General features: G+C 44.9%; 1 protein-coding gene across 1 annotated transcript in view; it reads left to right on the plus strand.

Annotated features, from left to right (window-relative positions):
* Positions 1-25168, plus strand: part of LOC137366375 (probable G-protein coupled receptor 139) — a 172211-nt gene that overhangs the window by 138479 nt on the left and 8564 nt on the right. The gene's annotated exons all lie outside the window — the stretch shown is intronic.

Consider the following 25168-nt stretch of genomic DNA (forward strand, 5'->3'; position numbering starts at 1 on the left):
CCCGTCCGATGAAGGAAAGCATGCCGTATGCCTTCTTGACCACTCTATTGACCTGCGTTGCCACCTTCAGGGAAAAATGGACCTGAACACCCAAATCTCTCTGTACATCAATTTTCCCCAGGACTTTTCCATTTACTGCATAATTCACTCTTGAATTGGATCTTCCAAAATGCATCACCTCGCATTTGCCCTGATTGAACTCCATCTGCCATTTCTCTGCCCAACTCTCCAATCTATCTGTATTCTGACAGTCCCCTTCACTATCTGCTACTCCACCAATCTCAGTGTCGTCTGCAAACTTGCTAATCAGACCACCTATACTTTCCTCCAAATCATTTATGTACATCACAAACAACAGTGGTCCCAGCACGGATCCCTGTGGAACACCAGGTCTCCATTTTGAGAAACTCCCTTCCACTGCTACTCTCTGTCTCCTATTGCCCAGCCAGTTCTTTATCCATCTAGCTAGTACACCCTGGACCCCATGCGCCTTCACTTTCTCCATCAGCCTACCATGGGGAACCTTATCAAACGCCTTACTGCAGTCCATGTATACGACACCTACAGCCCTTCCCTCATCAATCAACTTTGTCACTTCCTCAAATAATTCTATTAAGTTGGTAAGACGTGACCTTCCCTGCACAAAACCATGTTGCCTATCACTGATAAGCCAGTTTTCTTCCAAATGGGAATAGATCCTATCCCTCAGTATCTTCTCCAGCAGCTTCCCTACCACTGACTTCAGGCTCACCGGTCTGTAATTACCTGGATTTTCCCTCCTACCCTTCTTAAACAAGGGGACAACATTAGCAATTCTCCAGTCCTCCGGGATCTCACCCGTGTTTAAGGATGCTGCAAAGATATCTGTTAAGGCCCCAGCTATTTCCTCTCTCGCTTCCCTCAGTAACCTGGGATAGATCCCATCCGGACCTCGGGACTTCTCCACCTTAATGCCTTTTAGAATACCCAACACTTCCTCCCTCCTTATGCTGACTTGATCTAGAGTAATCAAACATCTGTCCGTAAACTCAATATCCGTCATTTCCCTCTCCTCAGTGAATACTGATGCAAAGTACTCGTTTAGAATCTCACCCATTTTCCCTGACTCCACGCAGAACTTTCCTCCTTTGTCCTTGAGTGGGCCGATCCTTTCTCTTGTTACCCTCTTACTCCTTATATATGAATAAAAGGCTTTGGGATTTTCCTTAACCCTGTTTGCTAAAGATATTTCATGACCCCTTTTAGCCCTCTTAATTCATCGTTTCAGATTGGTCCTACATTCCCGATATTCTTTCAAAGCTTCGTCTTTCTTCAGCCTCCTAGACCTTATGTATGCTTCCTTTTTCCTCTTAGCTAGTTTCACAATTTCACCTGTTATCCATGTTTCCCTAATCTTGCCATTTCTATCCCTCATTTTCACAGGAACATGTCTCTCCTGCACGCTGATCAACCTCTCTTTAAAAGACTCCCACATATCAAATCTGTATTTACCTTCAACAGCAGCTCCCAATCTACATTCCACAGCTTCTGCCGAATTTTGGTATAGTTGGCCTTCCCCCAGTTTAGCACTCTTCCTTTAGGACCACTCTCGTCTTTGTCCATGAATATTCTAAAACTTACGGAATTGTGATCACTCATCCCAAAGTCGTCCCCTACTGAAACTTCAACCACCTGGACGGGCTCATTTCCCAACCCCAGGTCCAGTATGGCCCCTTCCCGAGTTAGACTATTTACAAACTGCTCTAGAAAACCCTCCTGGATGCTCCTTACAAATTCTGCTCCATCTGGACCTCTAACACTAAGTGAATCCCAGTCAATGTTGGGAAAATTAAAATCTCCTATCACCACCACCCTGTTGCTCCTACATCTTTCCATAATCTGCTTACATATTTGTACCCCTATCTCACGCTCGCTGTTGGGAGGCCTGTAGTACAGCCCCAACATTGTTACCGCACCCTTCCTATTTCTGAGTTCTGCCCATCTTGCATCACTGTTCGAGTCCTCCATAGTGCCCTCCTTCAGCACAGCTGTGATATCCTCTTTGACCAGTAATGCAACTCCTCCACCCCTTTTACCTCCCTCTCTATCCCGCCTGAAGCATCGATATCCTGGGATATTTAGTTTGCAATCATGCCCTTCCCTCAACCAAGTCTCAGTAATAGCAATAACATCATACTCCCAGGTAAAAATCGAAGCCCTAAGTTCATCTGCCTTACCTACTACACTTCTTGCATTTAAACAAATGCACCTCAGACTACCAGTCCCTTTGCGTTCATCATCTGCTCCCTGCCTACTGTTTCCCTTAGTCACGCTGACTTCATTATCTAGTTCCTTACAGTCTTTAGTTACTATCTCCTTACTGTGCACTGACCTCCTCATTTGGTTCCCATCCCCATGCAACATTAGTTTAAACCCTCCCCAAAAGCGTTAGCGAAAGCACCCCCAAGGACATTGGTTCCAGTCCGGCCCAGGTGTACACCGACCAATTTGTAATAGTCCCACCTCCCCCAGAACCGGTCCCAATGTCCCAAAAATCTGAACCCCTCCCTCCTGCACCATCTCGCAAGCCACGCATTCATCCTGACTAATGTTTCATTTCTACTCTGACTATCACGTGGCACTGGTAGCAATCCTGAGATTACTGCCTCTGAGGTCCTAATTTTTAACTTGGGTCCGTACAACCTAAATTCTGCTTGTCGGACCTCATCCCGTGTTTTAACTAAATCCCAATGATATTTGTGCCTCTGTGCACATCCACAACTGGCTGTTCACCCTCCCCCTTCAGAATGTTCTGCAGCCGATCTGAGACATCCCTGACCCGTGCACCCTGGAGGCAACATACCATTCGGGAGTCTCGTTTTCGACCACAGCACCGCCTATCCACTCCCCTTTCAATCGAATCCCCGATGACTATAACCGTTCCACTCTTTTTCCCGCCCTTCCGAACAGCAGAGCCAGCCACGGTGCCATGAGCCTGGCTACTGCTGCCTTCCCCCGGTGAGCCATCTCCCTCAACAGTATCAAAAACGGTATACCTGTTTTGGAGGAAGATGACCGCAGGGGACACCTGCGCTGCCTTCCTGCTCTTTCTCTGCCTTTTGGTCACCCATTCCCTTTCTCCCTCAGCAATCCTAAACTGTGGTGTGACAAATTCGTTAAACGTGCTATCCACGACCTCCTCAAAATCGCGGATGCTCCAAAGTGAGCCAATCGGCAGCTCCAGAGCCATCATGCGGTCTAACAAGAGTTGCAGCTGGACACACGTCCCGCACGTGAAGAAGTCAGGGACATCAGCCGTGTCCCTGAGCTCCCACATTGAGCAAGAGGAGCAGAACACGGCCCAGAGATCTTCTCCCATTTTTAGTCGTAAACTTAACTTAGATAAATGAAAAAGGAACGAAAGGTTTTTACCAATTACACGGCAGAGAGAAAAAGAAAAATAGAAAAAGCCTTACCTTATATACACACCAGCGAGTTCTTTTTTTTTGTTTAAGGATGGAGGGCGGGTGGGAGACACTCCACGAGCCGTGTCTCGGGTTCAGAAACGGCCCAAATATAGGCGCTTTTCACTTACCCAGAAGCACCCTGGTCCGCAGAAAACAAAAGGAAATTGGGTTTAAGTTGAAACTGACCTTTCCAGCTGATCACTCGCTAGCACTCTCTGCTCCCGAATAAGCTGCTTCAATGAAAGGTAAGTTATTTTAAACGGCCCAAATATATGCGCTTTTTACATACCCAGAAGCTCCCTGGTCCGCCGAAAGCAAAAGGAAATTAAGTTTAAGTTGAAACTGACATTCCCAGCTGATTGGTCGCTCGCACTCTCTGCTCCCGAATAAGCTGCTGCAATGAAAGGTAGGTTATTTTAAACGGACCAAATAAATAGGCTTTTTACGTACCCAGAAGCCCCCTGGTCCGCCGAAAACAAAAGGAATTTAATTTAAGTTGTAACTGACATTCCCAGCTGATCGCTCTCTCACATTCTCAGCTCCCAAATTAGATGCTGCAATGAAAGGTTGGTTATTTTAAACGGCCCAAATCTATACCCTTTTTACTTACCCAGAAGCCGCCTGGTCCGCCGAATGCAAAAGCAAATTAAGTTTCAGTTGAAACTGACCTTCCCAGCCGATCACTCGCTCGGACTCTCTGCTCCCAAATAAGCTGCTGCAATGAAAGGTAAGTTATTTTTAACGGACCACATATATAGGCTTTTCACTTACCCAGAAGTCCCCTGGTCCACCGAAAGCAAAATAAATTTAACTTTCAGTTGAAACTGACCTTCCCAGCTGAACGCTCGCTCGCACTCTCTGCACCCGAATAAGCAGCTGCAAGGAAAGGTAAGTTACTTTAAATGGCCCAAATATATAGGCTTTTTACTTACCCAGAAGCCCACTGGTCCGCGAAAACAAAAGGAAATTAAGTTTAAGTTGAAACTGACCTTCCCAGCTGATCGCTCGCTCGCACTCTCTGCTCCCGAATAAGCTGCTGCAATGAAAGGTAAGTTATTTTAAACGGCCCAAATACATACGCTTTTTACTTACCCAGAAGCCCTCTGGTCCGACGAAAACAAAAGGAAATATAGTTTAAGTTGAAACTGACCTTCCCAGCTGATCGCTCACTCGCACTCTCTGCTCCCGAATATGCTGCTGCAATGAAAGATACGTTATTATAAACGGCCCAAATATATAGGTTTTTCACTTACCCAGAAGCAACCTGGTCCGCCTGAAACAGAAGGAAATTGGGTTTAAGTTGAAACTGACCTTCCCAGCAGATCACTCGCTCGCACTATCTGCTCCCGAATAAGCTGCTGCAATGAAAGGTAAGTTATTTTAAACGGCCCAAATATATAGGCTTTTTACTTACCCAGAAGACCCCTGGTCCGCCGAAAGCAAAAGGAAATTAAGTTTAATTTGAGGCTGACCTTCCCAGCCGATCACTCGCTCGCACTCTCTGCTCCCGAATAAGCTGCTGCAAGGAAAGGTAAGTTACTTTAAACGGACCAAATATATAGGCTTTTTACTAACCCAGAAGCACGCTGGTCCGCCGAAAACAAAAGGAATTTAAGTTTAAGTTGAATCTGTCCTTAAGAGCTGATCGCTCGCTCGCACTCTCTGCTCCCGAATAAGCTGCTGCAATGAAAGTAAAGGTATTTTAAACGGCCCAAATACATAGGCTTTTGACTTTCCCAGAAGCCCCCTGGTCGGCCGAAAACAAAAGGAATTTAAATTTAAGTTGAAACTGACCTTCCCAGCTGATCACTCGCTCGCACTCTCTGCTCCCGAATAAGTTGCTGCAATGAAAGGTTAGGTTATTTTAAACGGCTCAAATATATAGGCTTTTTACTTACCCAGAAGCCCCCTGGTCCGCCGAAAGCAAAAGGAAGTTAAGTTTAAGTTGAAACTGACCTTCCCAGCTGATAACTCGCTCGCACTCTCTGCTCCCGTATAAGCTGCTGCAATGAAAGGTAAGTTATTTTAAACGGCCCAAATATATACGCTTTTTACTTACCCAGAAGCCGCCTGGTCCGCCGAAAACAGAAGAAAATTAACTTTAAGTTGAAACTGACCTTCCCAGCTGATCAGTCTCTCGTACTCTCTGCTCCCGAATCAGCTGCTGCAATGAAAGGTAAGTTATTTCAAACGGTCAAAATATATATGCTCTTTACTTACCCAGAAGCCCCTTGGTAAGCCGAAAACAAAAGGAAATGAAGTTTAAGTTGAAACTGACCTTCCCAGCTGATCACTCGCTCGCATTCTCTGCTCCCGAATAAGCTGCTGCAATGAAAGGCAAGTTCTTTTAAACGGCAAAAATACATACGCTTTTTACTGACCCAGAAGCCCCTTGGTCCGACGAAAACAAAAGGAAATATAGTTTAAGTTGAAACAGACATTCCCAGCTGATCGCTCACTCGCACTCTCTGCTCCCGAATAAGCTGCTGCAATGAAAGATACGTTAATATAAACGGCCCAAATATATAGGCTTTTCACTTAGCCAGAAGCAACCTGGTCCCCCTAAAACAGAAGGAAATTAAGTTTAAGATGAAACTGACCTTCCCAGCTGAACACTCGCTCGCACTATCTGCTCCCGAATAAGCTGCTGCAATGAAAGGTAAGTTATTTTAAACGGCCCAAATATATAGGCTTTTTACTTACCCAGAAGCCCCCTGGTCTGCCGAAAGCAAAAGGAAATTAAGTTTAAGTTGAGGCTGACCTTCCCAGCCGATCACTCGCTCGCACTCTCTGCACCCGAATAAGCTGCTGCAATGAAAGGTAAGTTATTTTAAACGGATAAAATAAATAGGCTTTTTACGTACCCAGAAGCTCCCTGGTCCGCCGAAAACAAAAGGAATTTAATTTAAGTTGTAACTGACATTCCCAGCTGATCGCTCTCTCTCATTCTCTGCTCCGAAATAAGATGCTGCAAGGAAAGGTAAGTTACTTTAAACGGACCAAATATATAGGCATTTTACTTACACAGAAGCACGCTGGTCCGCCGAAAACAAAAGGAATTTAAGTTTAAGTTGAATCTGTCCTTAAGAGCTGATCGCTCGCTCGCACTCTCTGCTCCCGAATAAGCTGCTGCAATGAAAGTAAAGGTATTTTAAACGGCCCAACTACATAGGCTTTTTACTTCCCCAGAAGCCCCCTGGTCGGCCGAAAACAAAAGGAATTTAAATTTAAGTTGAAACTGACCTTCCCAGCTGATCACTCGCTCGCACTCTCTGCTCCCGAATAAGTTGCTGCAATGAAAGGTAGGTTATTTTAAACGGCTCAAATATACAGGCGTTTTACTTCCCCAGAAGCCACCTGGTCCGCCGAAAAGAAAAGGATATTAAGTTTAAGTTGAAACTGACCTTCCAAGCTGATCGCCCGCTCGCACTCTCTGCTCCCGAATAAGCTGCTGCAATGAAAGGTAAGTTATTTTAAGCGGGCCAAATCTATACCCTTTTTACTCACCCAGAAGCCCCCGGGTCCGCCGAATGCAAAAGGAAATTAAGTCTAAGTTGAAACTGACCTTCCCAGCCGATCACTCGCTCGCACTCTCTGCTCCCGAATAAGCTGCTGCAATGAAAGGTAAGTTATTTTTAACGGACCACATATATAGGCTTTTCACTTACCCAGAAGTCCCCTGGTCCGCCGAAAGCAAAATAAATTTAACTTTAAGTTGAAACTGACCTTCCCAGCTGAACGCTCGCTCGCACTCTCGGCACCCGAATAAGCAGCTGCAAAGAAAGGTAAGTTACTTTAAACGGCCCAAATACATCGGCTTTTTACTTCCCCAGAAGCCCCCTGGTCGGCCGAAAACAAAAGGAATTTAAATTTAAGTTGAAACTGACCTTCTGAGCTGATCGCTCGCTCGCATTTTCTGCTCCCGAATAAGCTGCTGCAAAGAAAGGTACGTTATTATAAGCGGCCCAAATATATAGGCCTTTTACTTACCCAGAAGCCCACTGGTCCGCGAAAACAAAAGGAAATTAAGTTTAAGTTGAAACTGACCTTCCCAGCTGATCGCTCGCACGCACTCTCTGCTCCCGAATAAGCTGCTGCAATGAAAGGTAAGTTATTTCTAATGGCGCAAATATATAGGCATCTAACGTACCCAGAAGACCCCTGGTCCGCCGAAAGCAAAAGGAATGTAACTTTAAGTTGAAACTGACCTTCCCAGCTGATCGCTCGCTCACAATCTCTGCTCCCGAATAAGCTGCTGCAATGAAAGGTAAGTTATTTTAAACGGCCCAAATAAATACGCTTTTTACTTACCAGGAAGCCTCCTGGTCCGCCGAAAGCAAAAGGAAATTAAGTTTAAGTTGAAACTGACCTTCCCAGCTGATTGCTCGCTCACAATCTCTGCTCCCGAATAAGCTGCTGCAATGAAAGGCAAGTTATTTTAAACGGCCCAAATGTATAGGCCTTTTACTTACCCAGAAACCCCCTGGTCCGCCGAAAACAAAAGGAAATTAAGTTAAGTTGAAACTGACCTTCCCAGCTGATCACTCGCTCGCACTATCTGCTCCCGAATAAGCTGCTGCAATGAAAGGTAAGTTATTTTAAACGGCCCAAATATATAGGCTTTTTGCTTACCCAGAAGCCCCCTGGTCTGCCGAAAGCAAAAGGAAATTAAGTTTAAGTTGAGGCTGACCTTCCCAGCCGATCACTCGCTCGCACTCTCTGCTCCCGAATAAGCTGCTGCAATGAAAGGTAAGTTATTTTAAACGGCCCAAATAAATACGCTTTTTACTTACCAGGAAGCCTCCTGGTCCGCCGAAAACAAAAGGAATTTATGTTAAAGTTGAAACTGACCTTCCGAGCTGATCGCTCGCTCGCACTCTCTGCTCCCGAATAAGCTGCTGCAAGGAAAGGTAAGTTACTTTAAACGACCCAAATATATAGGCATTTACTTACCCAGAAGCCCCCTGGTCCGCCGAAAACAAATGGAATTTAATTTAAGTTGAAACTGACCTTCCCAGCTGATCGCTCGCTCACACTCTCTGCTCCCGAATAAGCTGCTGCAAGGAAAGCTAAGTTATTTTAAACGGCCCAAATATATAGGCTTTTTACTTACCCGGAAGACCGCTGGTCCGCCGCAAACTAAAGGAATTTAAGTTTAAGTTGAAATTGACTTTCTGAGCTGATCGCTCGCTCGCATTTTCTGCTCCCGAATAAGCTGCTGCAAAGAAAGGTACGTTATTATAGCGGCCCAAATATATAGGCTTTTTACTTCCCCAGAAGCCCCCTGGTCCGCCGAAAACAAAAGGTAATTAAGTTTAAGTTGAAACTGACCTTCCCAGCTGATCGCTCACTCGCACTCTCTGCTCCCGAATAAGCTGCTGCAATGAAAGATACGTTATTATAAACGGCCCAAATATATAGGCTTTTCACTTACCCAGAAGCCCCCTGGTCCGTCGAAAGCAAAAGGAAATTAAGTTTAAGTTGAGGCTGACCTTCCCAGCCGATCACTCGCTCGCACTCTCTGCTCCCGAATAAGATGCTGCAAGGAAAGGTAAGATATTTTAAACGGCCCAAATAATAGGCTTTTTACATACCCAGAAGCCCTCTGGGCCGCCGAAAACAAAAGGAATTTATGTTTAAGTTTAAACCGACCTTCCGAGCTGATCGCTCACTCGCACTCTCTGCTCCCGAATAAGCGGCTGCAAGGAAAGGTAAGTTACTTTAAACGACCCAAATATATAGGAATTTGCTTACCCAGAAGCCCCCTGGTCCGCCGAAAGCAAAAGGAATTTAATTTAAGTTGAAACTGACCTTCCCAGCTGATCGCTCGCTCGCACTCTCTGCTCCCGAATAAGCTGCTGCAAGGAAAGGTAAGTTACTTTAAACGGCCCAAATATATAGGCTTTTTACTTACCCAGAAGCCCGCTGGTCCGCCGAAAACAAAAGGAATTTAAGTTTAAGTTGAAACTGACCTTCTGAGCTGATCGCTCGCTCTCATTCTCTGCTCCCGAATAAGCTGCTGCAATGAAAGGTAAGTCATTTTTAACGACCCAAGTAAACAGGCATTTTACTGACCCACAAGCCCCCTGGTCCGCCGAAAACAAAAGGAATTTAAGTTTAAGTTGAAACTGACCTTCCGGGCTGATCGCTCACTCGCACTCTCTGCTCCCGAATAAGCTACTGCAATGGAAGTTACGTTATTATAAACGGCCCAAATATATAGGCTTTTTACTTCCCCAGAAGCCCCCTGGTCCGCCGAAAACAAAAGGTAATTACGTTTAAGTTGAAACTGACCTTCCCAGCTGATCGCTCGCTCGCACTCTCTGCTCCCGAATAAGCTGCTGCAATGAAAGGTAAGTTATATTAAAAGGCCCAAATATATACGCTTTTTACTAACCCAGAAGCCCCCTGGTTCGCTGAAAGCAAAAGGAAATTAAGTTTAAGTTGAAACTGACCTTCCCAGCTGATCACTCGTTCGCACTCTCTGCTCCCGAATAAGCTGCTGCAATGAAAGTTAAGTTATTTTTAACGGCCCAAGTAAATAGGCATTTTACTTGCCCAGAAGCCCCCTGGTCCGCCGAAAACAAAAGGAATTTAAGTTTAAGTTGAAATTGACCTTCTGAGCTGATCGCTCGCTCGCATTCTCTGCTCCAGAATATGCTGCTGGAATGAAAGGTACGTTATTATAAGCGGCCCAAATATATAGGCTTTTTACTTCCCCAGAAGCCCCCTGGTCCGCCGAAAACAAAAGGTAATTAAGTTTAAGTTGAAACTGACCTTCCCAGCTGATCGCTCACTCACACTCTCTGCTCCCGAATATGATGCTGCAAGGAGATGTAAGATATTTTAAACGGTCCAAATAAATAGGCTTTTTACATACCCAGAAGCCCCCTGGGCCGCCGAAAACAAAAGGAATTTATGTTTAAGTTTAAACCGACCTTCCGAGCTGATCGCTCACTCGCACTCTCTGCTCCCGAATAAGCGGCTGCAAGGAAAGGTAAGTTACTTTAAACGACCCAAATATATAGGCATTTGCTTAGCCAGAAGCCCCCTGGTCCGCCGAAAACAAAAGGAATTTAATTTAAGTTGAAACTGACCTTCCCAGCTGATCGCTCGCTCGCACTCTCTGCTCCCGAATAAGCTGCTGCAAGGAAAGGTAAGTTACTTTAAACGGCCCAAGGAAATAGGCTTTTTACTTACCCAGAAGCCCGCTGGTCCGCCGAAAACAAAAGGAATTTAAGTTTAAGTTGAAACTGACCTTCTGAGCTGATCGCTCGCTCGCATTCTCTGCTCCCGAATAAGCTGCTGCAATGAAAGGTAAGTCATTTTTAACGACCCAAGTAAATAGGCATTTTACTTACCCACAAGCCCCCTGGTCCGCCGAAAACAAAAGGAATTTAAGTTTAAGTTGAAACTGACCTTCCGGGCTGATCGCTCACTCGCACTCTCTGCTCCCGAATAAGCTACTGCAATGGAAGGTACGTTATTATAAACGGCCCAAATATATAGGCTTTTTACTTCCCCAGAAGCCCCCTGGTCCGCCGAAAACAAAAGGTAATTATGTTTCAGTTGAAACTGACCTTCCCAGCTGATCGCTCGCTCGCACTCTCTGCTCCCGAATAAGCTGCTGCAATGAAAGGTAAGTTATATTAAAAGGCCCAAATATATACGCTTTTTACTAACCCAGAAGCCTCCTGGATCGCTGAAAGCAAAAGGAAATTAAGTTTAAGTTGAAACTGACCTTCCCAGCTGATCACTCGGTCGCACTCTCTGCTCCCGAATAAGCTGCTGCAATGAAAGTTAAGTTATTTTTAACGGCCCAAGTAAATAGGCATTTTACTTGCCCAGAAGCCCCCTGGTCCGCCGAAAACAAAAGGAATTTAAGTTTAAGTTGAAATTGACCTTCTGCGCTGATCGCTCGCTCGCATTCTCTGCTCCCGAATAAGCTGCTGGAATGAAAGGTACGTTATTATAAGCGGCCCAAATATATAGGCTTTTTACTTCCCCAGAAGCCCCCTGGTCCGCCGAAAACAAAAGGTAATAAAGTTTAAGTTGAAACTGACCTTCCCAGCTGATCGCTCGCTCGCTCTCTCTGCTCCCGAATATGATGCTGCAAGGAGAGGTAAGATATTTTAAACGGTCCAAATAAATAGGCTTTTTACATACCCAGAAGCCCCCTGGGCCGCCGAAAACAAAAGGAATTTATGTTTAAGTAGAAACCGACCTTCCCAGCTGATCGCTCACTCGCACTCTCTGCTCCCGAATAAGCTGCTGCAAGGAAAGGTAAGTTACTTTAAACGACCCAAATATATAGGCATTTACTTAACCAGTAGCCCCCTGGTCCGCCGAAAACAAAAGGAATTTAATTTAAGTTGAAACTGACCTTCCCAGCTGATCGCTCGCTCGCACTCTCTGCTCCCGAATGAGCTGCTGCAAGGAAAGGTAAGTTACTTTAAACGGCCCAAATATATAGGGTTTTTACTTACCTGGAAGCCTGCTGGTCCGCCGAAAACAAAAGGAATTTAAGTTTAAGTTGAAACTGACCTTCCCAGCTGATCGCTCGCTCGCACTCTCTGCTCCCGAATAAGCTGCTGCAATGAAAGGTACGTTATATTAAAAGGCCCAAATTTATACGCTTTTTACATACCCAGAAGCCCCCTGGTCCGCTGAAAGCAAAAGGAAATTAAGTTTAAGTTGAAACAGACCTTCCCAGCTGATCACTCGCTTGCACACTCTGCTCCCGAATAAGCTGCTGCAATGAAAGTTAAGTTATTTTTAACGGCCCAAGTAAATAGGCATTTTACTTGCCCAGAAGCCCCCTGGTCCGCCGAAAACAAAAGGAATTTAAGTTTAAGTTGAAATTGACCTTCTGAGCTGATCGCTCGCTCGCATTCTCTGCTCCCGAATAAGCTGCTGGAATGAAAGGTACGTTATTTCAAGCGGCCCAAATATATAGGCTTTTTACTTCCCCAGAAGCCCCCTGGCCCGCCGAAAACAAAAGGAAATTAAGTTTACGTTGAAACTGACTTTCCCAGCTGATCGCTCGATCGCACTCTCTGCTCCCGAATAAGCTGCTGTAATGAAAGGTAAGCTACTTTAAACGGCCCAAATATCTAGGCTTTTTACTTACCCAGAAGCCCGCTGGTCCGCGGGAACAAAAGAAAATTAGGTTTAAGTTGAAACTGACCTTCCCAGCTAATCACTCGATCGCACTCTCTGCTCCCGAATAAGGTGCTGCAATGAAAGGTAAGTTATTTCAAGCGGCCCAAATATATAAGCTTTTTACTTACCCAGAAGCCCCCTGGTCTCCCGAAAACAAAAGGAAATTAAGTTTAAGTTGAAGCTGACCTTCCCAGCTGATCACTCGCTGGCACTTTCTGCTCCCGAATAAGCTGCTGCAATGAAAGGTAAGTTATTTTCAACGCCCAAATATATAGGCTTTTCACTTACCCAGAAGCCCCCTGGTCCGCCAAATACAAAAGGAAATTATGTTTAAGTAGAAACCGACCTTCCCAGCTGATCGCTCGCTCGCACTCTCTGCTCCCGAATAAGCTGCTGCAATGGAAGGTACATTATTATAAACCGCCCAAATATATAGGCTTTTTACTTACCCAGAAGCCCCTTGGTGAGCCGAAAACAAATGGAAAGTAAGTTTAAGTTGAAACTGACCTTCCCAGCAGATCACTCGCTCGAACACTCTGCTCCCGAATAAGCTGCTGCAATGAAAGGTAAGTTATTTCCAACGGCCCAAATATACAGTGTTTTTACTTACCCAGAAGCCCCGTGGTCCGCGGAAAACAAAAGGAAATTAAGTTTAAGTTGATGCTGACCTTCCCAGCTGATCACACCCTTGCACCCTCTGCTCCCGAATAAGCTGCTGCAATGAAAGCTAAGTTACTATAAACGGGCCAAATATATAGGCCTTTTACTTACCCAGAAACCCCCTGGCCCGCCGAAAACAAAAGGAAATTAAGTTTAAGTTGAAACTGACCTTCCCAGCTGATCACCCGATCGCACTCTCTGCTCCCGAATAAGCTGCTGCAATGGAAGGTACGTTATTATAAACGGCCCACGGAAATAGGCATTTTACTTACACAGAAGCCCACTGGTCCGCCGAAAACAAAAGGAAATTATGTTTAAGTTGAAACTGACCTTCCCAGCTGATCACTCGATCGCACTCCCTGCTCCCAAATAATCTGCTGCAATGAAAGGTAAGTTATTTCAAGCGGCCCAAATATATAGGCTTTTTATTTACCCAGAAGCCCCCTGGCCCGCCGAAAACAAAAGGAAATTAAGTTTACGTTGAAGCTGACCTTCCCAGCTGATCACTCGCTCGCACTCTCTGCTCCCGAATAAGCTGCTGCAATGAATGGTAAGTTACTATAAACGGCCCAAATATATAGGCTTTTTACTTACCCAGAAGCACCCTGGCCCGCCGAAAACAAAAGGAAATTAAGTTTACGTTGAAGCTGACCTTCCCAGCTGATCACTCGCTCGCACTCTCTGCTCCTGAATAAGCTGCTGCAATGAAAGGTAAGTTACTTTAAACTGCACAAATATATAGGCTTTTTACTTACCCAGAAGCCCGCTGGTCCGCCGAAAACAAAAGGAAATTAAGTTTAAGTTGAAACTGACCCTCCCAGCTGATCACTCGCTCGCACTCTCTGCTCCCGAATAAGCTGCTGCAATTAAAGTTAAGTTAATTCAAACGGCCCAAAAATACAGCCTTTTTACTTACCCAGAAGCCCCCAGGTCCGGGGAAACGAAAGGAAATTAAGTTTAAGTTGAAGCTGACCTCCCAGCTGATCACTCGCTCGGACTCTCTGCTCCCGAATAAGCTGCTGCAATGAAAGGTAAGTGACTTTATACGGCGCAAATATATAGGCTTTTTACTTACCCGGAAGCCCGCTGGTCCGCCGAAAACAAAAGGAAATTAGGTTTAGGTTGAAACTGACCTTCCCAGCTGATCGCTCAATCGCACTCTCTGCTCCCGAATAAGCTGCTGCAATGAAAGGTAAGTTATTTCAAGCGGCCCAGATATATAGGCTTCTTACTTACCCAGAAGCCCCCTGGTCCGCCGAAAACAAAAGGAAATTAAGTTTCAGTTGATTCTGAACTTCCCAGCTGATCACTCGCTCGCACTCTCTGCTCCCGAATAAGCTGCTGCAATGAAAGGTAAGTTACTTTAAACGGCCCAAATATATAGGCTTTTTACTTACCCTGAAGCCCGCTGGTCCGCGAGAACAAAAGGAAATTAGGTATAAGTTGAAACTGTCCTTCCCAGCTAATCACTCGATCGCAATCTCTGCTCCCGAATAAGGTGCTGCAATGAAAGGTAAGTTATTTAAAGCGGCCCAAATATATAAGCTATTTACTTACCCAGAAGCCCCCTGGTCCGCCGAAAACAAAAGGAAATTAAGTTTGAGTTGAAGCTGACCTTCCCAGCTGATCACTCGCTCAAACTTTCTGCTCCCGAATAAGCTGCTGCAATGAAAGGTAAGTTATTTTCAACGCCCAAATATATAGGCTTTTCACTTACCCAGAAGCACCCTGGTCCGCCGAAAACAAAAGGAAATTAAGTTTAAGTTGAAACTGACCTTCCCAGCTGATCACTCGCTCGCACTCTCTGCTCCCGAACAAGTTGCTGCACAGAAAGGTATTTATTTTAAACGGACCAAATCTATTGGCTTTTTACATAATCAGAAGTCCCCTGGTCCACCGAAAACAAAAGGAATTTAAATTTAAGTTGTAACTGACCTTCCCAGCTGATCATTTGCTCGCACTCTCTGCTCCCGAATAAGCTGCTGCAGTGAAAGCTAAGTTATTTTAAACGGCCCAAGTATACAGGCTTTTTACTTACCCAGAAGCCCCCTGGTCAGCCGAAAGCAAAAGGAAATTACGTTTAAGTTGAAACTGACCTTCCCAGCTGATCGCTCGCTCGCACTCTCTGCTCCCGAATAAGCTGCTGCAATGGAAGGTACGTTATTATAAACGGCCCAAATATATAGGCTTTTTACTTACCCAGAAGCCCCTTGGTGACACGAAAACAAATGGAAAGTAAGTTTAAGTTGAAACTGACCTTCCCAGCTGATCACTCGCTCGCACTCTCTGCTCCCGAATAAGCTGCTGCAATGAAAGGTAAGTTATTTCAAACGGCCCAAATATACCACCTTTTTACTTACCCAGAAGCCCCCTGGTCCGTGGAAAACGAAAGGAAATTAAGTTTAAGTTGATGCTGACCTTCCCAGCTGATCACACCCTCGCACCCTCTGCTCCCGAATAAGCTGCTGCAATGAAAGGTAAGTTACTTTAAACGGCCCAAATATATAGGCTTTTTACTTACCCGGAAGCGCGCTTGTCCGCCGAAAACAAAAGGAAATTAAGTTTAAGTTGAAGCTGACCTTCCCAGCTGATCACTCGCTCGCATTCTCTGCTCCTGAATAAGCTGCTGCAATGAAAGGTAAGTTATTTTAAACGGCCCAAGGAATTAGGCACTTTACTTACACAGAAGCCCCCTGGTCCGCCGAAAACAAAAGGAAATTAAGTTTAAGTTGAAACTGACCTTCCCAGCTGATCACTCGATCGCACTCTCTGCTCCCGAATAAGCTGCTGCAATGAAAGGTAATTTATTTCAAGCGGCCCAAATATATAGGCTTTTTACTTACCCAGAAGCCCCCTGGCCCGCCGAAAACAAAAGGAAATTAAGTTTACGTTGAAGCTGACCTTCCCAGCTGATCACTCGCTCGCACTCTCTGCTCCCGAACAAGTTGCTGCACTGAAAGGTATTTATTTTAAACGGACCAAATCTATTGGCTTTTTACATAATCAGAAGTCCCCTGGTTCACCGAAAACAAAAGGAATTTAAATTTAAGTTGTAACTGACCTTCCCAGCTGATCATTTGCTCGCACTCTCTGCTCCCGAATAAGCTGCTGCAGTGAAAGCTAAGTTATTTTAAACGGCCCAAGTATACAGGCTTTTTACTTACCCAGAAGCCCCCTCGTCAGCCGAAAGCAAAAGGAAATTAAGTTTAAGTTGAAACTGACCTTCCCAGCTGATCGCTCGCTCGCACTCTCTGCTCCCGAATAAGCTGCTGCAATGGAAGGTACGTTATTATAAACGGCCCAAATATATAGGCTTTTTACTTACCCAGAAACCCCTTGGTGACACGAAAACAAATGGAAAGTAAGTTTAAGTTGAAACTGACCTTCCCAGCTGATCACTCGCTCGCACTCTCTGCTCCCGAATAAGCTGCTGCAATGAAAGGTAAGTTATTTCAAACGGCCCAAATATACCACCTTTTTACTTACCCAGAAGCCCCCTGGTCCGTGGAAAACGAAAGGAAATTAAGTTTAAGTTGATGCTGACCTTCCCAGCTGATCACACCCTCGCACCCTCTGCTCCCGAATAAGCTGCTGCAATGAAAGGTAAGTTACTTTAAACGGCCCAAATATATAGGCTTTTTACTTACCCGGTAGCGCGCTTGTCCACCGAAAACAAAAGGAAATTAAGTTTAAGTTGAAGCTGACCTTCCCAGCTGATCACTCGCTCGCACTCTCTGCTTCCGAATAAGCTGCTGCAATGAAAGGTAAGTTATTTTAAACGGCCCAAGGGATTAGGCACTTTACTTACACAGAAGCCCCCTGGTCCGCCGAAAACAAAAGGAAATTAAGTTTAAGTTGAAACTGACCTTCCCAGCTGATCACTCCATCGCAGTCTCTGCTCCCGAATAAGCTGCTGCAATGAAAGGTAATTTATTTCAAGCGGCCCAAATATATAGGCTTTTTACTTACCCAGAAGCCCCCTGGTGACACGAAAACAAATGGAAAGTAAGTTTAAGTTGAAACTGACCTTCCCAGCTGATCACTCGCTCGCACTCTCTGCTCCCGAATAAGCTGCTGCAATGAATGGTAAGTTAATATAAACGGCCCAAATATATAGGCTTTTTACTTACCCAGAAGCACCCTGGCCCGCCGAAAACAAAAGGAAATTAAGTTTACGTTGAAGCTGACCTTCCCAGCTGATCACTCGCTCGCACTCTCTGCTCCTGAATAAGCTGCTGCAATGAAAGGTAAGTTACTTTAAACTGCACAAATATATAGGCTTTTTACTTACCCAGAAGCCCGCTGGTCCGCCGAAAACAAAAGGAAATTAAGTTTAAGTTGAAACTGACCCTCCCTGCTGATCACTCGCTCGCACTCTCTGCTCCCGAATAAGCTGCTGCAATTAAAGTTAAGTTAATTCAAACGGCCCAAAAATACAGCCTTTTTACTTACACAGAAGCCCCCAGGTCCGGGGAAACGAAAGGAAATTAAGTTTAAGTTGATGCTGACATTCCCAGCTGATCATTCACTCGCCCTCTCTGCTCCCGAACAAGTTGCTGCACTGAAAGTTAAGTTATTTTAAACGGCCCAAATGTATAGGCTTTTTACTTAACCAGAAGCCCCCTGGTCCACCGAAAACAAAAGGAATTTAAATTTAAGTTGTAACTGACCTTCCCAGCAGATCACACGCTCGCACTCTCTGATCCCGAATAAGCTGCTGCAATGAAAGGTAAGTTATTTTAAACGGCCCAAGGAAATAGGCATTTTACTTACCCAGAAGCCCCCTGGACCGCCGAAAACAAAAGGAAATTAAGTTTAAGTTGAAGCTGACCTTCCCAGCTGATCACTCGCTCGCACACTCTGCTCTCGAATAAGCCTCTGCAATGAAAGTTAAGTTATTTCAAATGGGCCAAATATACAGCCATTTCACTTACCCAGAAACTCCCTTGTCCGCGCAAAACGAAAGGAAATTAAGTTTAAGTTGAAGCTGACCTCCCAGCTGATCACTCGCTCGGACTCTCTGCTCCCGAATAAGCTGCTGCAATGAAAGGTAAGTGACTTTAAACGGCGCAAATATATAGGCTTTTTACTTACCCGGAAGCCCGCTGGTCCACCGAAAACAAAAGGAAATTAGGTTTAGGTTGAAACTGACCTTCCCAGCTGATCGCTCAATCGCACTCTCTGCTCCCGAATAAGCTGCTGCAATGAAAGGTAAGTTATTTCAAGCGGCCCAGATATATAGGCTTCTTACTTACCCAGAAGCCCCCTGGTCCGCCGAAAACAAAAGGAAATTAAGTTTCAGTTGATTCTGACCTTCCCAGCTGATCACTCGCTCGCACTCTCTGCTCCCGAATAAGCTGCTGCAATGAAAGGTAAGTTACTTTAAACGGCCCAAATATATAGGCTTTTTACTTACCCTGAAGCCCGCTGGTCCGCGAGAACAAAAGGAAATTAGGTATAAGTTGAAACTGTCCTTCCCAGCTAATCACTCGATCGCAATCTCTGCTCCCGAATAAGGTGCTGCAATGAAAGGTAAGTTATTTAAAGCGGCCCAAATATATAAGCTATTTACTTACCCAGAAGCCCCCTGGTCCGCCGAAAACAAAAGGAAATTAAGTTTGAGTTGAAGCTGACCTTCCCAGCTGATCACTCGCTCAAACTTTCTGCTCCCGAATAAGCTGCTGCAATGAAAGGTAAGTTATTTTCAACGCCCAAATATATAGGCTTTTCACTTACCCAGAAGCACCCTGGTCCGCCGAAAACAAAAGGAAATTAAGTTTAAGTTGAAACTGACCTTCCCAGCTGATCACTCGCTCGCACTCTCTGCTCCCGAACAAGTTGCTGCACAGAAAGGTATTTATTTTAAACGGACCAAATCTATTGGCTTTTTACATAATCAGAAGTCCCCTGGTCCACCGAAAACAAAAGGAATTTAAATTTAAGTTGTAACTGACCTTCCCAGCTGATCATTTGCTCGCACTCTCTGCTCCCGAATAAGCTGCTGCAGTGAAAGCTAAGTTATTTTAAACGGCCCAAGTATACAGGCTTTTTACTTACCCAGAAGCCCCCTGGTCAGCCGAAAGCAAAAGGAAATTACGTTTAAGTTGAAACTGACCTTCCCAGCTGATCGCTCGCTCGCACTCTCTGCTCCCGAATAAGCTGCTGCAATGGAAGGTACGTTATTATAAACGGCCCAAATATATAGGCTTTTTACTTACCCAGAAGCCCCTTGGTGACACGAAAACAAATGGAAAGTAAGTTTAAGTTGAAACTGACCTTCCCAGCTGATCACTCGCTCGCACTCTCTGCTCCCGAATAAGCTGCTGCAATGAAAGGTAAGTTATTTCAAACGGCCCAAATATATAGGCTTCTTACTTACCCAGAAGCCCCCTGGTCCGTGGAAAACGAAAGGAAATTAAGTTTAAGTTGATGCTGACCTTCCCAGCTGATCACACCCTCGCACCCTCTGCTCCCGAATAAGCTGCTGCAATGAAAGGTAAGTTACTTTAAACGGCCCAAATATATAGGCTTTTTACTTACCCGGAAGCGCGCTTGTCCGCCGAAAACAAAAGGAAATTAAGTTTAAGTTGAAGCTGACCTTCCCAGCTGATCACTCGCTCGCACTCTCTGCTCCCGAACAAGTTGCTGCACAGAAAGGTATTTATTTTAAACGGACCAAATCTATTGGCTTTTTACATAATCAGAAGTCCCCTGGTCCACCGAAAACAAAAGGAATTTAAATTTAAGTTGTAACTGACCTTCCCAGCTGATCATTTGCTCGCACTCTCTGCTCCCGAATAAGCTGCTGCAGTGAAAGCTAAGTTATTTTAAACGGCCCAAGTATACAGGCTTTTTACTTACCCAGAAGCCCCCTGGTCAGCCGAAAGCAAAAGGAAATTACGTTTAAGTTGAAACTGACCTTCCCAGCTGATCGCTCGCTCGCACTCTCTGCTCCCGAATAAGCTGCTGCAATGGAAGGTACGTTATTATAAACGGCCCAAATATATAGGCTTTGTACTTACCCAGAAGCCCCTTGGTGACACGAAAACAAATGGAAAGTAAGTTTAAGTTGAAACTGACCTTCCCAGCTGATCACTCGCTCGCACTCTCTGCTCCCGAATAAGCTGCTGCAATGAAAGGTAAGTTATTTCAAACGGCCCAAATATATAGGCTTCTTACTTACCCAGAAGCCCCCTGGTCCGTGGAAAACGAAAGGAAATTAAGTTTAAGTTGATGCTGACCTTCCCAGCTGATCACACCCTCGCACCCTCTGCTCCCGAATAAGCTGCTGCAATGAAAGGTAAGTTACTTTAAACGGCCCAAATATATAGGCTTTTTACTTACCCGGAAGCGCGCTTGTCCGCCGAAAACAAAAGGAAATTAAGTTTAAGTTGAAGCTGACCTTCCCAGCTGATCACTCGCTCGCATTCTCTGCTCCTGAATAAGCTGCTGCAATGAAAGGTAAGTTATTTTAAACGGCCCAAGGAATTAGGCACTTTACTTACACAGAAGCCCCCTGGTCCGCCGAAAACAAAAGGAAATTAAGTTTAAGTTGAAACTGACCTTCCCAGCTGATCACTCGATCGCACTCTCTGCTCCCGAATAAGCTGCTGCAATGAAAGGTAATTTATTTCAAGCGGCCCAAATATATAGGCTTTTTACTTACCCAGAAGCCCCCTGGCCCGCCGAAAACAAAAGGAAATTAAGTTTACGTTGAAGCTGACCTTCCCAGCTGATCACTCGCTCGCACTCTCTGCTCCCGAACAAGTTGCTGCACTGAAAGGTATTTATTTTAAACGGACCAAATCTATTGGCTTTTTACATAATCAGAAGTCCCCTGGTTCACCGAAAACAAAAGGAATTTAAATTTAAGTTGTAACTGACCTTCCCAGCTGATCATTTGCTCGCACTCTCTGCTCCTGAATAAGCTGCTGCAGTGAAAGCTAAGTTATTTTAAACGGCCCAAGTATACAGGCTTTTTACTTACCCAGAAGCCCCCTCGTCAGCCGAAAGCAAAAGGAAATTAAGTTTAAGTTGAAACTGACCTTCCCAGCTGATCGCTCGCTCGCACTCTCTGCTCCCGAATAAGCTGCTGCAATGGAAGGTACGTTATTATAAACGGCCCAAATATATAGGCTTTTTACTTACCCAGAAGCCCCTTGGTGACACGAAAACAAATGGAAAGTAAGTTTAAGTTGAAACTGACCTTCCCAGCTGATCACTCGCTCGCACTCTCTGCTCCCGAATAAGCTGCTGCAATGAAAGGTAAGTTATTTCAAACGGCCCAAATATACCACCTTTTTACTTACCCAGAAGCCCCCTGGTCCGTGGAAAACGAAAGGAAATTAAGTTTAAGTTGATGCTGACCTTCCCAGCTGATCACACCCTCGCACCCTCTGCTCCCGAATAAGCTGCTGCAATGAAAGGTAAGTTACTTTAAACGGCCCAAATATATAGGCTTTTTACTTACCCGGTAGCGCGCTTGTCCACCGAAAACAAAAGGAATTTAAATTTAAGTTGCAACTGGCCTTCCCTGCCGATCACTCGCTCGTACTCTCCGCTCCTGAATAAGCAACTGCAATGAAAGGTAAGTTACTTTAAACGGCCCAAATATATAGGCTTTTTACTTACCCGGTAGCGCGCTTGTCCACCGAAAACAAAAGGAAATTAAGTTTAAGTTGAAGCTGACCTTCCCAGCTGATCACTCGCTCGCACTCTCCGCTCCTGAATAAGCAACTGCAATGAAAGGTAAGTTACTTTAAACGGCCCAAATATATAGGCTTTTTACTTACCCAGAAGCCCGCTGGTCCGCGAAAACAAAAAGAAATTAGGTTTAAGTTGAAACTGAACTTCCCAGCTGATCACTCGCTCGCACTCTCTGCTCCCAAATAAGCTGCTGCAATGAAAGGTAAGTTATTTTAAACGGCCCAAGTGTATAGGCTTTTTACTTACCCAGAAGCCCCCTGGTCCGCCGAAAGCAAAAGGAAATTAAGTTTAAGTTGAAACTGACCTTCCCAGCTGATCACTCGCTCGCACTCTCTGCTCCCGAATAAGCTGCTGCAATGAAAGGTAAGTTATTTTAAACGGCGCAAATATAAAGGCTTTTCACTTACCCAGAAGACCCCTGGCCCCCCGAAAGCAAAAGGAAATTAAGTTTAAGTTGAAACTGCCCTTCCCAGCTGATCAATCGCTCACACTCTCGGCTCCCGAATAAGCTGCTGCAATGAAAGTTAAGTTATTTCAAGCCGCCCAAATATATAGGCTTTTTACTTACCCAGAAGCCCCCTGGTCCGCTGAAAACAAAAGGAAATTAAGTTAAAGTTGAAGCTGACCTTCCCAGCTGATCACTCGCTTGCACTCTCTGATCCCGAATAAGCTGCTGCAATGAAAGGTAAGTTATTTTAAACGGCCCAAATATATAGGCTTTTCACTTAACCAGAAGCACCCTGGTCCGCTGAAAACAAAAGGAAATTAAGTTTAAGTTGAAACTGACCTTCCGAGCTGATCACTCGCTCGCACTCTCTGCTCCCGAACAAGTTGCTGCACTGAAAGGTAAGTTATTTTAAACGGCCCAAATGTATAGGCTTTTTACTTAACCAGAAGCCCCCGGTCCACCGAAAACAAAAGGAATTTAAATTTAAGTTGTAACTGTCCTTCCCAGCTGATCGCTCGCTCGCACTCTCTGCTCCCGAATAAGCTGCTGCAATGAAAGGTAAGTTATTTTAAACGGCCCAATATATAGGCTTTTTACTTAACCAGAAGCCCCCTGGTCCGCCGAAAGCAAAAGGAAATTAAATTTAAGTTGAAACTGACATTCCCAGCTGATCACTTGCTCGCACTCTCTGCTACCGAACAAGTTGCTGCACTGAAAGGTAAGTTATTTTAAACGGTCCAAATGTACAGGCATTTTACTTAACCAGAAGCCCCCGGTCCACCGAAAACAAAAGGAATTTAAATTTAAGTTGTAACTGACCTTCCCAGCTGATCGCTCGCTCACACTCTCTGCTCCCGAATAAGCTGCTGCAATGAAAGGTAAGTTATTTTAAACGGCCCAAGGAAATAGGCATTTTGCTTACCCAGAAGCCCCCTGGTCCGCGAAAACTAAAGGAAATTAATTTTAAGTTGAAACTGACATTCCCAGCTGATCGCTCGCATGCACTCTCTGCTCCCGAATAAGCTGCTGCAATGGAAGGTACGTTATTATAAACGGCCCAAATATTTAGGCTTTTTAGTTACACAGAAGCCCCTTGGTAAGCCGAAAACAAAAGGAAATTAAGTTTAAGTTGAAACTGACCTTCCCAGCTGATCACTCGCTTGCATTCTCTGCTCCCGAATGAGCTGCTGCAATGAAAGGTAAGTTATTTCAAACGGCCCAAATATACCGCCTTTTTACTTACCCAGAAGCCCCCTGGTCCGCGGAAAACGAAAGGAAATTAAGATTAAGTTGAAGCTGACCTTCCCTGCTGATCACTCGCTCGTACTCTCCGCTCCTGAATAAGCAACTGCAATGAAAGGTAAGTTACTTTAAACGGCCCAAATATATAGGCTTTTTACTTACCCAGAAGCCCGCTGGTCCGCGAAAACAAAAGGAAATTAGGTTTAAGTTGAAACTGAACTTCCCAGCTGATCACTCGCTCGCACTCTCTGCTCCCGAATAAGCTGCTGCAATGAAAGGTAAGTTATTTTAAACGGCCCAAGTGTATAGGCTTTTTACTTACCCAGAAGCCCCCTGGTCCGCCGAAAGCAAAAGGAAATTAAGTTTAAGTTGAAACTGACCTTCCCAGCTGATCACTCGCTCGCACTCTCTGCTCCCGAATAAGCTGCTGCAATGAAAGGTAAGTTATTTTAAACGGCGCAAATATAAAGGCTTTTTACTTACCCAGAAGACCCCTGGCCCCCCGAAAGCAAAAGGAAATTAAGTTTAAGTTGAAACTGACCTTCCCAGCTGATCAATCGCTCGCACTCTCGGCTCCCGAATAAGCTGCTGTAATGAAAGGTAAGTTATTTTAAATGGCGCAAATATATAGGCTTTTTACTTACCCAGAAGCCCCCCGGTCCGTTAAACACAAAAGGAAATTAAGTTTAAGTTGAAACTGACCTTCCCAGCCGATCTCTCCCTTGCTCTCTCTGCTCCCGAATAAGATGCTGCAAGGAAAGGTAAGTTATTTTAAAGGGCCCACATAAATAGGCTTCTTACTTACCCAGAAGCCCCCTGGTCCGCCAAAAGCAAAAGGAAATAAAGTTTAAGTTGAAACTGACCTTCGCAGCTGATCATTCGCTCGCACTCTCTGCTCCCAAATAAGCTGCTGCAATGAAAGGTAACTTATTTTAAAAGGCCCAAATATATACGCTTTTTACTTACCCAGAAGCCCCCTGGTCCGCCGAACACAAAATGAAATTAAGTTTAAGTTGAAACTGACCTTCCCAGCCGATCTCTCCCTTGCTCTCTCTGCTCCCGAATAAGATGCTGCAAGGAAAGATAAGCTATTTTAAAAGGCCCAAATAAATAGGCTTTTTACTTACCCAGAAGCCCCCTGGTCCGCCGAAAAAAAAGGAAATTAAGTTTAAGTTGAAACTGACCTTCCCAGCTGATCGATCGCTCGCACGTTCTGCTCCTTAATAAGCTGCTGCAGTGAAAGGTAAGTTATTTTAAACGGCTCAAATATATAGGCTTTGTACGTCCCCAGAATCCCCCTGTTCCACCGAAAACAAAAGGAAATTAAGTTGAAGTTGAAACTGACGTTCCCAGCTGATCGCTCACTCACACTCTCTGCTCCTGAATAAGCTGCTGCAATGAAAGGTAAATTATTTTAAACGGCCCAAATAAATACGCTTTTTACTTACCCAGAAGCCCCCTGGTCCGCCGAAAGCAAAAGGAAATTAAGTTTAAGTTGAAACTG

Source organism: Heterodontus francisci, unplaced genomic scaffold (genome assembly GCF_036365525.1).
Source record: "Heterodontus francisci isolate sHetFra1 unplaced genomic scaffold, sHetFra1.hap1 HAP1_SCAFFOLD_242, whole genome shotgun sequence".
NCBI lineage: Eukaryota > Metazoa > Chordata > Chondrichthyes > Heterodontiformes > Heterodontidae > Heterodontus > Heterodontus francisci.